Below are 13,716 nucleotides of genomic sequence, written 5' to 3'. Positions count from 1 at the left end.
TGCATTAGTCAGTGGTAGGTAAATGAGAAATTGTTTCCACTTGCTTTATATTTCACAAGATAATAATGGAACACTTGAATCTGCTTGTGAGACCAGTTATATTTAGTAGTTGTATTTTCGGCTGTCCCTCCTGTAGGTCTTTACAAGTGCGGGCGAATGTAAAGATACTCTATGTAGTGTACAAGAAAGGGAAACCCTGCACAATTCTCTTTTTAGAGCAGGAAGGAAAGTGGCTTTTTCCCTTTGAAAATTGTGGCAGAGCAGTGCTTTTAAAATTATTAACGGCGAGGGACAAGTTTTTAAATTTTCCAATGCTTTGCAGACTGGCACTTTTGTAAAAATATAGTAAAAATGTTACACTGAGATCAGGTTGCTATAAACGTTTCTCAGTTCTTCCTGTCAATGTCTGTATGTGTTACTGCAGACCGGCAACAAAGGGTTCACAGTGATGCTGGTCTGGAGAGCGCACTTTAGTAGCACTAACCCAGGAGTTTCAGGCAGGAATCAATAGATTCTGATGCCATTTACCTGGGAGTTTGGGATTTTGCCCAGATTTTGGGCAGTGCATTTTTGTTGTCATTTTGTGGGACTTTTTGCTGTTACTGGTCCAACCAAGACGCTGTATGGAGAGGATGCCGTGTGTGTCTTGCTTGGGGCACCTCACTGAGGAGGCGAGTGGGGCCGGAATCTCCCCTCCAGGCTTTCCTAGGTTTCTACAGTCTCTTGGCAGAAAGTAGCAAGAACCTCATTTTGATTTCGGTTCCTTGTGCTAACAAAAAATCTTCATCATCACACTTTATTTCTTTACTGGATTTCAAGCTCCTGTGGGAAGGGATGTGGGTCTTGTATCATTGTGAGGAGAACAGTACTCATACAAATATCAAATGAATTCCAAATCCCAAGCTGATGAGAGCTAAGTGCAGTTGTTACTACTTAAAGAAGCAAAGACTCTCATAGTGTATTTTCCCCTGAAATTTCTTTTTATTGATTCAGGGCTTAAAGAGAGCTAGTTTTTAGACGTCCTGGGGAGAGAAGCTTCCTGAAGTTAATGATACCCTGGCATACTCATCACGTCAGTGTGACCTATGGAATGGCCACAGTAGACATTAGAGGTCAAGCCAAGTTTTGCTAACACTGTATCTCTAGTGAGGTTAAAATTAACCAAGGACACTGACTTCACCCAGAAACAGGTTTTTAAATAAATTATGGCTCCTAAAAGAATGTTTTGATGTGGGTCATGGACTTCTTTTATATATATATATATATACATTTTTTAAAAAATTATTATTATGTCATGGACTTCTAAAAAGGAACAGAACTTTAAGATGTCCAGGGGACACATGGGCCATGTTCCATGCTGGTGGACAAGGCCTGACCTCAGTCTGGATTCTGCCGAGTCTCTGGGGCAGGTCCCAGGTTGGGGACCACAATGTAGGGCCAGGCTGGTGTGGCTGAAGGGAAGCAAGAACATGGGCAGGCTGAACTTGCCAACCCATGGCGGGAACACTTGAGCACATCTCAGATATTTACCAAAGTCAGAAGCAGAAGGACACACCCAAGGTGCACAACTGAAGTCAGGAAAAATGAGGTCCTAGAAGCTTACTACCAATACAGAGGACAATACCTTTCGGTGGCAAGGGAGACAGGAGGGCGCAGTTCAGTAACAGGGGTTTCCACCAGACTGTGTTAACCAGATACACCCATTATACCTTGGTTCCTGATGGTCTTCCCATCTGCTCTCCTTGGCCTTTGTAGGACTCATATACAGGGGATCGAAGAGGGGCACGACCTAAATTTCTGCAGTAAGGAAGAACTTTGGACAAATCTATGAATTCCAGTCCTGTGTTGGCTTTATTGTGAGTGAGAAATGGTTAGGAGCTTGAGTTGCTGTTGTATGATTAGTGGGAAATATTGCCTGAGTCTGTCTTGTTAGGAATGCAAGATATAGGTGTTCCTGACATAGTCTGGGTTCTGTTCCTGCAGTGTGGGTTGTGACGACAGAAGCCCATGTAAGTGAGTTTGGTAGGGAGAATCCCACAGAGCAACAGGGCAGGAAGGACAGCCAGTTCCAGGAAGCTGCCTGGGCCTTGGACAGCCAAGAATTAAGGTTTGCAGCTGTGTCTCTCACGGTTCATAAGAGAGAGGGTCTCATCGCTCACGATTTCACTGCCTCACCGCACACGTTTTCTTTCTCCCTGCCCCGCTCAGCTTCTCTCCACCTCTGTCTCCCAGTCTTCTTCCTCCTGGCACACAAGGCTGCTCCCACCCCCGAAGGAAACTGCATCGGAGCTCATCAGTTCAAATTCCCGACAAGTAGAATCTGATTGGCTCAGCCCACGCATGTCCCTTGAACCACACGCCCCACTCCATCCAATCATCTGTGGCCAGCGCGAGAGGCCAGAGTGTCTGCCGCCCCGATTCAAAATTTCTGGGAAGCAGGCGTGAGCACGGTGTGCCTTGAACCGTATCTATCGTATGTGGAGATTTTCAGAGCGCAGGTGCACACCTGAGTGACCTTCCGCGATGGAAGAAGACTCTAGTTCAGAGCACCATGTAATTAAGGTTAGTAATCTTATCAGTGAGCATCCTCACTGATAAAAATGTTAATGAGGTCACTGGAGATGAGCAAAGACAAATGCCGGGTGGCACCCATGTCGCAGGGTAACCATCACACAAAGTTGCCCTCCTGAAATAGTTTTCTCAGTGGTTAGGGTGGAAGATAAAAAGAAAAAAAAAAGTTGCAGGTGCCCAGAGTAATTACCTTCGTGGGCAGGTTTGTTGCAGTTGATCTTTAGCTGATGAGATACACATGTGATATTTTAAAAATGCAGATCGGGGGCGCCTGGGTGGCTCAGTCGGTTGGGCCTCTGACCCTTGATTTTGGCTCAGGTCTTGAGCTCTCGGATCCTCAGAACAAGTCCTGGGTGGGGCTCTGCTCAGCCGGGAGTAGGCTTGAGATTCTCTCCCTCTTCTTCTGCCCCTCCCCCACGCCCACCACTCTCTCTCTCTCTCTCTCTCAAATAAATAAATAACTCTTTTAAAAAATGCAGACCGGAAGTCTGATTCCAAACCTCTTCCTTACTGTACTCCTCAACCACCTCCAGATAATGAGACTTTCAATGTCAGCTTTTATATTGAATGAGAGGCAGTGATAAAATGTTGTAACCAAAGGCATTTTCAAATGGATGAAACAAAATAGACTTTTTCAAATATTAACTGGAAAAGAATCTCTGCATAAAACCATTTAAAGAGGTTTATAAAGTTTCGGAATGTAAGCAAAGACGCATGATGAGGGACAACCTCTTCAAAATTGTAATACCGCCTCCAAGTTCCTATTTGTAGATTGATGGTCCTAAGGAGATGCACAGTTAGATTAACAGAATCTTCAGTACCATTGTATACCAACAGAGAGCAGGAAGTTCAGCATCATCTATGTGACAGGCCAGAAAGCTATTAAATCCTTGTATACAGAGAGAATCAATTGTCACACTGAATTACTAACCTTGTGATTAATGATTGACTATCTGACAGCCACTTTTCTTTACAAGAGTGTTCTGTTTCACAGCATCCAGTCATATGTTTGGTCCTTCAGTGCACCTGCAGCCAATCTCACATTCTGTGTTCCCGCCCAAAAACTCTTTGTTCTCAAACTTTAGGCATAGTGGAAACAGAATTTTTTGAATCTCTTCCCAAGGATAAGCCAGGGATCTTCTAACATTATGCTTTCAAGAGAATCACCTTCCAAATTGACTATTTAAGAAACCCAGAGGGTCACATCTTAGTAGTAGGGCTAAACTAACTCAGAATAGAGGCTACTGCAGACCTACTCTTAAACAGTTTTTCTAAAAGCCATGAAAAGATCAAACCCATCTCATCTTCCAGTAGCTTCACTGCTTCCAGAACAAAGCTAACGCTCTTTAAAGAAAGATAGCAAAGTTCAGATACTCAATAACCTAACATCCAATATTCAGCATCCAATAAAAAATTCCTAGACATGCCAGGAATCAAGAAAACGTGACCCATAACCAGGAGAAAAAAAAGAGTCAATAGTCAATAAAAAAAGATCCATCGATGACAGAGATGGTGGAATTAGATCACAAAACTGAATTATCTATTATAAATAGACTCAGCATATTTTTTTTTTAAAGATTTTATTTATTTGACAGAGAGAGACACAGCAAGAGAGGGAACACAAGCAGGGGGAGTGGGAGAGGGAGAAGCAGGCTCCCCACTGAGCATGGAGTCCAATGTGGGGCTTGATCCCAGGACCCTGAGATCATGACCTGAGCCGAAGGCAGACACTTAACGACTGAGCCACCCAGGCGCCCCCTAGACTCAGCATATTTTTAAAAAATATTTTATTTGACAGAGAGAGAGAGAGCACAAGAAGAGGGAGTGGCAGGCAGAGGGGAGAGGGAGAAGCAGGCTCCCCACTGAGCAGAGAGCCTGATGTGGGGCTCGATTCCAGGACCCTGAGCCGAAGACAGATGCTTAACTGACTGTAGACTCAATATATTTAAGAATCTTTAATATGAATAGAATGGAAAGAGAATGAAGATACAAAAAGAACCAAATGAAATTTCTAAAGATAAAAATTAAATTGGTGAAATGAAAAAAAAAAAACCACTGGATGGGATTAACTGCAGCTGAGACATAGGGAAAGAAAAGACCAGCAAACTCATAGATGTAGCAATACAAACAGTTCAATCTGAAACATAGAAAAAAAAGATGGAAAAAAATAAACAAGGCTTCAGTGACCTGGGGATAATATCAAGTGTTTTATTGTATGTGTAATTGGAATCCCAGAAAACTGTGATTTAGTGGGAGGGGAGGCAAGGGAGACAGAAAAATATCTGAAGAAACAATGACTGAAAAATTCCAAATTTAATAAAAACTATGAACCCATAGATCTACAAACCTTAATTAATCCCAAGGAGCATAAACATACACAGGAAATCACATCAAAGCACATTGCAATTAAATTGCTGAAAAATAGTGATGAAGAGAAAATCTTAAAATCAGTCAGAGAAACAAGGCACATGATGTACAGAGGACCAAAGATAAAAATGAAAGCAGATTTCTTTTCAGAAATGATGCAAGTCAGAAGACAATGGTATGGCATCTTTAAATTGCAGAATGAAAAAATAAAATCTGGGGGCGCCTGAGTGGCTTAGTCGTTAAGTGTCTGCCTTCAGCTCAGGGCATGAGCCCAGGGTCCTGGGATTGAGCCCTGCATCGGGCTCCCTGCTCAGCGGGGAGCCTGCTTCTCCCTCTTTCACTTCCCCTGCTTGTGTTCCCTCTCTCACTGTGTCTCTCTCTGTCAAATAAATAAAATCTTTAAAAAAAAAAAAAAGAAAAAAGAAAATCTGTCAACATAGGGTTCTATATCCAGCAAAAATTTCCTTTAAGATGTTTAACTTAAGGGGTACCTAGCTGGCTCAGTCAGAAGAGCATGCAACTCTTGATCTTGGGGTTGTGAGTTCAAGCCCCACATGGGGTGTAGAGATTATTTAAATGAATAAAACTTTAAAATAAAATGAAATAAAATAAAATGTTCAACTTAAGGTGGAATAAAGACTTTTTAAGGTAAACAAAAGCTGAGAGACTTTGTAATTGAATATCACTGAAATAATGTTAAAGGAAATTCTTTAGGTGGAAGAAAAATAAAACCAGATGAAAACTTGGATCTACACAAGGGAATGAAGAACACAACAAGTGGTAAATATGTGGGTAAATATGAAAGTATTTTATTTTCGTTAAAAAAATTCAACTATGTAAAGCAAAAATAAGCAAAATGTATGACAACAATAGCATAAAGGATGGAAGGGGAAAATGGAAGTATACTGTTATAAAGTTATTACATAGCATTCAAATTTTATTTAAAGTAGGCTTGGTAAGCTAAGGAGAAATGTTATAAACATTAGCACAACCACTAAAAACTAAAATGTAGAAGTATAGCTAATAAATCAATAGCAGGAAGTCGGTGGGGGGAGAATGAACAGAGAACAGATGGGAAGAATAGAGAACAAACAGCAAAGGACAGACAGGCAAGTTGGGGAATTGTTAAGGAAAACAGCAGACTGTTGAGATGCTGTGCACCACAAGAGAAGAACAGCTATCTTTCAGATGGGCTTATAGTTGAAGAAAGCAATAATCAACTGAAGGAACAGGTAAGGATTAAAGAATTATCATGGAACAGAAATGGGAAGCTTTTGCTTTTTGAAATATTTGGACTCAAGATCCATCTCCCAAGTTCTCAGAGTGTTAGGGGCTCCTGTTTGTGCCTACTCAGATTGATGCCCTTTCTTTCCTCAGGAAGAGAAGTGTTATTTACAACTGTTGTGTTGTGGGCTCCTATGGAAATGTACTCTGACCTCTTACACAACATTTTTACTTAAGCCAGAGCAAAGGAAAGAGTGGACATTGAGAGATCAAATGGCTGCCTTCCACTCTGTTCCCTTTAAAAATCAATAATTATTTTTTTCTTCTTAAGGAAGCTGCATCTGACTTTATAGAATTTGGCAGAGTTAAGCATCCTGTGCTAGTTATTTTGATATTTAAATATGAGTAAGATTGGTAAATGGCAACTAAAATGGAACCATTTGAGTAAGAATGGAAAACAGTGAAATGGAACCATACACATTTTGTTAGATTTTTTGTAGAGCATTTTATCCACCCTCCAATGTAGTAATGCAGATGAAAACATGAAATTATGTGATCAGACACAATTTTGCTGTTCAAACATTCGTGGAGCTTTTCTATATAATTTCTTATTTTGAAGTGTTAAATCTGATAGAATTCCTTTGTAATAGTGTTATATGGGGTCCAAATTAACACTCACCCTACAGATAAATTCTGTTATGACAGGATTGATCATATAGAAATATGTGTAGTGGACATGCATCTGCAGTTATGTGCTGAAATTAATCTTTGGATTAGATTTAGAAAGGTGGAAGATTAGATGCATACTTTTTCATTTATACCTCATCCTTAGAAATGCACCCATTTCCACAAACAATGAATCATGGAATACTACATCTAAAACTAATGATGTAATGTATGGGGATTAACATAAGAATAAAAAAAAATCTATCTAAAAAAAAAAAAAAGAAAGAAATGCACCCATTTCCAGGCCAAATCCAAGATTATGTCTCAGAAATTTGTGCCCATATGAAGCATGCTTAAGAAGACAGTCCTTGCCGTGAAGGCTGTTGACAGAATAACCTGAGTATATCCAGGGCAGGTGTCTGGGCTTCTAATGTCATGGGAGACTGTGTGCTCCCCGAATAAAATAAATTGTTTGATAATGCAATGGAATGACTTGTTAAAGAATTCAGTAATAAAAGTACCTTTCATGAATACATGAAATACATATACATGTATTGAAATACTCAATACATATATTGAGTTATTTCACAAATATTGGCTTAGTTTATCACATGTGTAATTGTTGACAAGTTTTGGATAAGGAAATGAAGTTAATAGAGGCAAGTGACTTTTCTAAGAGCTCATGCTGACTACCAGCATGTAACAATCAATCAATATATTTTGCTGACTGGACTAATAAAGTAGTGTAGCAGATCTTTCATTTCCTGCTTGAATTCTCACGAAATGTATACATAAAGGCAATCATGTCTGCCATAATATATGACAGTGTTAAAAAGAAGAAAAGCACAACAGAGATGTCACTTTTAGAAAACTTCTGTAGGACCTGGGTAGCCTTTTGAAGGGTACCTTTGAAAGCATGACCTATGTGGGGGAGCTGTCCCTGGTGCTGAACCTGCCATAAAGCAAGTAGGTCAAAGAACGGCCTTCACCAATTTTTTGTACATATTTTTTTCTGGGCTCCTCTTACCAATGACAATACTATTCTTTTTTTAAGATTTTATTTATTTATTTGAGAAAGCGAGAGCAAACGAGAGAGAGAGCATGAGCTGGGGGACAGGTAGATGGAGAAGGAGAGGCAGACTCCCTGCTGAGCAGGGAGCCTGATAGAGGGCTCGATCCCAGGACCCTGGGATCATGACCTGAGCCAGAGGCAGACACTTAACTGACTGAGCCACCCAGGTGCCCCACCAATGACAATATTATTAATAAAAATATTTATAAAACATTTTGAACATTTAAAGACAATTTTTTAGATTACAACCTTGTTATTTACACATTAAATTTACATTTTAAAGTGTAAATTCAGCATATTCTAGTATATTCACAAAGTTGTAAAATTATCATCACTATCTAATGTCAGAACATTTTATTACCACAAAAGGAAATTCTACTTCCTGTCTCTATAGATTTGCCTATTCTGGACTTTTCATATAAATGGAATCACACAAGTGTGACCTTTTGTGACTGGCTTCTTACTGTAACATCATGTTTTCAAGGATTATCCATGTTTTAATATGTATCAGTACTTTGTTACTTTTTATTGACAGACAATAATCCATTGTATGGATATACTACATTTATTGTTTCTACTTTTTAACTATACTGCTGCGAACATCTGTGTACAAGTTTTTTTGTGTGAATATGGTTTCATTTCTCTTGGATAGGTACCTAGGAGTGGAATTGCTGGGTTATATAATCTTTTCAATATCTTGAGGAACTGCCAAAATGCTTTTCCAAAGTAGATGCACTATTTTACATTTCCCGTCAGCCATGCATGGATATTCAAATTTTTCCACATCCTTCCCAACATTTGTTATTGTCTGTCTTCTTGATTTTAGTCATCCTAGTAGGATGTGAAATTTCACAGTTGTGAAATTGTGTCTCACTGTGGGTTTTTACTTGTGCTCACATTTCCCTAATGGCTAATGATGTTAAACATCTCTTTATGTACTTATTGGTCATTTGTTGTCCTCTTTGGAGAAATAACTATTCAAAACTTTTGCCCATTTTAAAAAACTTGGGTGATTTTTTACTGTGGAAGTGAAAGAGTTCTTTACATATTCTGGATATGAGTCCCTTATCAAATATGCCATTTGCAAATATTTTCTCTCACTCTATGGGTTGTCTTGTCACTTTCTTGATGTTGTAAAGGACTATTTTCAACACAGTGATCCTTCTCTGGTTCTTCCAAACCTTCCCTCAGCAACGCTACAAGGGTTTGTTAATAGAATGTAGTAAGAATTCCAATATCTGTGCTCTTAGTAGCACATTATGAAGCAGGGAACTCATTTACAGTACACTTGTTGGGAAATATCATATGAAAGAATATTTTTAGTGGCTCTCTGGTAAAAGACTTGTTTGTCAAAGTGGATGATGCAGAATATATGACATCTGTTCCCTGCAGAAGAGGCATGCCTCAAATGCTGTACTTTTCTCATTATGCTGAGCCTACTCTCTTTTTTTTTTTTAAGATTTTTTATTTATTTATTTGAGAGAGAGAGAATGAGAGACAGAGAGCATGAGAGGGAGGAGGGTCAGAGGGAGAAGCAGACTCCCTGCCGAGCAGGGAGCCTGATGCGGGACTCGATCCCGGGACTCCAAGGATCATGACCTGAGCCGAAGGCAGTCGCTTAACCAACTGAGCCACCCAGGCACCCGAGCCTACTCTCCTCTTAATAATACAAACTCTGCTTGAGAATCTTGCCAAGAAAAAAAAAAAGTAAATGGAAACATAGAACTGTTTTCTATCCTAACAAATATTAAGCTCTTATTTTCAAATTCTGTTCTTTGGCAAGAAAATACATTTCTTTTACACAATTAGAGAGAGATTAAACTATTTTTTAATTGGAAAATATTACCTTCTGCAAGAATTTTTGCCCCCTTAGTGGAAAGCAGAATAAGAAAAATAATCTAGTAAGTTAACTGAGGTCAGTTTTATGCCCTTGAAAGGTTCTAAATGCCACATTTATCCAACACTTACATTGAGTTGAAAAAATATCTTCTAACCCTCATAGCCCCGAGCCAAAAATATGTCTCCCCTCTATTGGCAGTTCTCCACTATGTGCTTAAGTTAAGAGAATCTTCTTCCTCCTGCTAAAATCAATAATTGCTATCAACATAATTGAAAAATCATTCAAACATTGAAAGCTTAATTTGTTCATAGGGTAAATTATATTTATTAATACTTATTTTAAAATGCTTATTTTGTTGGACAGAAATGAAACTGATATAGTAGTTTCGTGTACAAATATCTGAAATTCCCACTTAATTTATATAGTTTTCACTCTAGTATCCCGAAGTCATAACAGTTAGGGTCATTTATATTTTGCCCAAATAAATCTTGTGTAGATTTGCTTTTTAAAATAAATACATAGTGGAAGTCAGAAAACCTGAATTCTGTTCTTGTTTTAAGAATTTTTTTTTTAAGTAATCTCTACACCCAATGTGGGGCTTGAACTTACAACCCCCAGATCAAGAGTTGTAGCTTCACCTTCCGAGCGAGCCAGGTGCCCCTGGAGTTCTATTTTTGATGTCACCATGATCTCTAGAAGACAGTGAACTGCTGCTTTAATTTTACATCTTTTGAGGCTGCTGCATGAATGATTAACTAAAATTGGCTTTGAACTTTTCTCTAGTGCTATTACCAGAATTACAGTAAAGCAAGAGTTTTTCTTTTGTTTTGCATTGGGTTTTTTTTTTTTTTTTTTTGGTTGGTTGGTTTTTTAACCACTGTTCCCTACAGGGTTATGGGGAATTCACAGTCAACAACAAAAGCCCTGACTTAAGAGTTGCCTCAGCCAAGTCACCACTTGGGTCATTACCCTGTTCTACATAGCATCAGAGAGATGAGAGCATTCTAGAGGCCTGGGCTCTGTCAACCTCCACCCTCTCATTTGTCAAAAATTTCAGAGCAGGCACAGAGCTGATGAAGTTCGCAAAACCAAATTTTGGGAAGGATTCACTGGAAATTATTATGAGACCTGGAGAACAAATTTCCTATCACCTGGTAGTCTAGAGAATGTCACTCTGCTGGGATGTCTCCAAGAGCAACAGAGAGCATTGGCTAACTGAGTAACAATCAGACACCCCGAAATGCTGCCAGAGCTAACTTCCATTAAAGGAACAAGGAGGAAATTAAATTTCAAGAAAAATATTTTTTTAATTTCAAATGAACCAAGCAAATATTTACTTCTTACTTACTGTGTGCCGGGAACCAGGCCAGTCTTTATCCAAGGAGATCACATTATAATGGAGAGACTAATGGAAAACAAATACTGATAAAGCTGTTTTATACCTATCTACATTTGGAACCAATGGAAATGGAGAAATTAATTCTCACAGGCAATAGGAGAGTGGTAGTAGTTATAGTTTAAAAAGTAGGGTGAAACAAGTTGTGAAGAACCTAGAACATCACATCAATAATAAACAATGGGGAACAGTCATTTGAATTTTAAAAGGATGATTTGGGGGGTACCTGGCTGGCTCAGTCTTTAGAGCATGTGACTCTTGATCTTGGGGTTGTGGGTTCAAGCCCCACACTGGGTGTAGAGATTACTGAAATATAAAATCTTAAAAAAAAGAAAAAAAGGAATGACTCTGATGGAAGCATGGAAAATGGAATGAGATGGAGGAGAGACGCAGAGACGGGGAGACCGGTGAGAGGATTAATTGGAGATAGGAGGGAAAGAAGGGAGGGATTTAATATAATGAGGCCTTTTTTGATAACCTATGTAAAATGGCATATCCTATAACTCACGACCCTTTACTCTGCTTTCCCCCCCCATAGAACTTGCCACTAACACACACACACACGCGTGCGCGCACATGCATGTTAAGTATTAGCTATTGTTCATTTCACTACTGGAATATAAAATTCATGGGGAAAGGGATATCACTGTATTAACTGTTGTATCCCCATGTGCCTATCATGAAAGATGTGATATGGGATGAATGAAATGGCTAACTTACTATGTGGATTTCAATATCAACTAAGATAGGAAATGTAGAAGGAAAAGAAGGTTTGCAATGGATTCAGTGGGAAGCATGAGGATTTCAAGGTGTCACAGGGAATACATGGTCTGGAACTTGGTAGAGAAGATGGGACTGGAGATTGACATTTGGAAGTCATGGGTGCTTAGGTATCAGTAAAATAATGAATTTCTAATTAAGGAGACATGATATACTTCGTGTGGGTCTCAGAGTTCTGTGTGACTTCTGGCCACCAGAACTGTTGTCTTCATCATCTGCCTCACTACACAGCATTTGAAGATAATGCTTTACAGCTGCTAAGACCATTGGGAATGCAGTTCTGTGGCCGTGCCAAACACACAGCTGCCTGGCTATCCCTGTCTACTCTGGGATTAGCTCTAGTTTATTTCAGAGGTCACATGTATATATGTTTTCAGTCCTTTGGAGAGTTTTAATATTGTCCGCTGACCATGTCTGCTTTTCCATTAGCCACTTGAAATAACTACTCCCTAAATATAAAACACACACACACATGCACACACACACGTCCCTGACGAATCATGTGATAAACCTTGAAATGAACAATGAATACCACAGGAATAAGTAATTTGAAAACTCAAAAAAGATTCAGTGGAAATAAAGATGTTCCACAGTTCAATAGTCAAGACTCTTCAGCTGGCCGCCATGACATTCCTTGTTATCCAGGGTCAGCCAGAGCTCACATATTTTTATTCTTTAGAATAACAAGGGCATGATGATTTTGTAGTAAGCGTAACCCATGCCTGTTCCCTTCTCAAGGTATTTCCCAATGTGACTTTCAGTTAACAATTACTGGATGTGATAAGATAACTCAATTAGACTGCCGTTATGAATGTATCTTGAGCTCTCAGACTTCTCACAGTGATTTGATTTGAAATCACAACTCACAGTGATTTGATAGCTCATTTCATTAGAAGAATAAACTACAGTATAATTCACTCCACTGGCTTTTAAGCAAATCTGAATCATACAGTGTATTAAATCTCATTAGGATTTGGATATAACATTTGTTATAGGCTAAGACTATTTGTTATAAGTTAAGACTCATCTGTCAATGTACAAATTAGATGGATTATAGTGTTCATTTATTAGATGTTGTCATTACATTTCATTTACGATGGGATCATTGTTTATAAGACCATCAAAATATACTTTCCCAATGACCTCTATGGGTTATGCTCCTTTCAGGAAATGTTGCCACTTTAGAATGGCCATGTCTGTGCTTCGAGCAGAAGTAGTTCTGAACCTTCCCCAATGTCAAATGATTACTCTGTCAGATACCCTCTGACTTCCTCAGCTGCCTTCTTCCCTCTAAAGGCACCACTCACCTCCTAGACTGTGCCCCTTCCAGCATTTTTGCTGCATGTGTCAAGGTGGCTGAAATCTGAGTTGAAGGCCAAGGCTTGATGTCTAACATGCTTTATTGCTTCCCCCCACCCCCCCGCCCCACCACTTCTGGGCTTGGATGAAATGCTACGCTGTGCAGAATGGACTCTAGCCTCCCGAGTGGCCCACTGAGGGGCTGGATGATGTGACCCAGCGCAGTGGGTTAATCAGCTTTCTGTGGGGTGAATCTTGATGAAGAGGAAATAGGAGGTGGGGCTGGGGGTAGTCAGGTGGGCAGTGTCTTCCTCCCATGGAATCCTCTGAGACGGAGTTCTTTCTTGCAGTCCTTCTGGAGGCCTCCAATGTGCCAAGCAAGCATTGACTGGCCTTTTTTAAAAAAGGGATTTATAGAGGGGAAGCCAGCATGGTAACACATTATATCACTTCGCATCACCTCCTTCCTTGGCTCATTTTTTTCCTCTCTCACATTCATTC

The sequence above is a fragment of the Mirounga angustirostris genome, unplaced genomic scaffold (genome assembly GCF_029215605.1).
Source record: "Mirounga angustirostris isolate CCGP_5_RB_7025 unplaced genomic scaffold, mMirAng1.0.hap1 SCAF_7, whole genome shotgun sequence".
Classification (NCBI taxonomy): domain Eukaryota; kingdom Metazoa; phylum Chordata; class Mammalia; order Carnivora; family Phocidae; genus Mirounga; species Mirounga angustirostris.
This window is presented reverse-complemented; position numbering follows the sequence as displayed.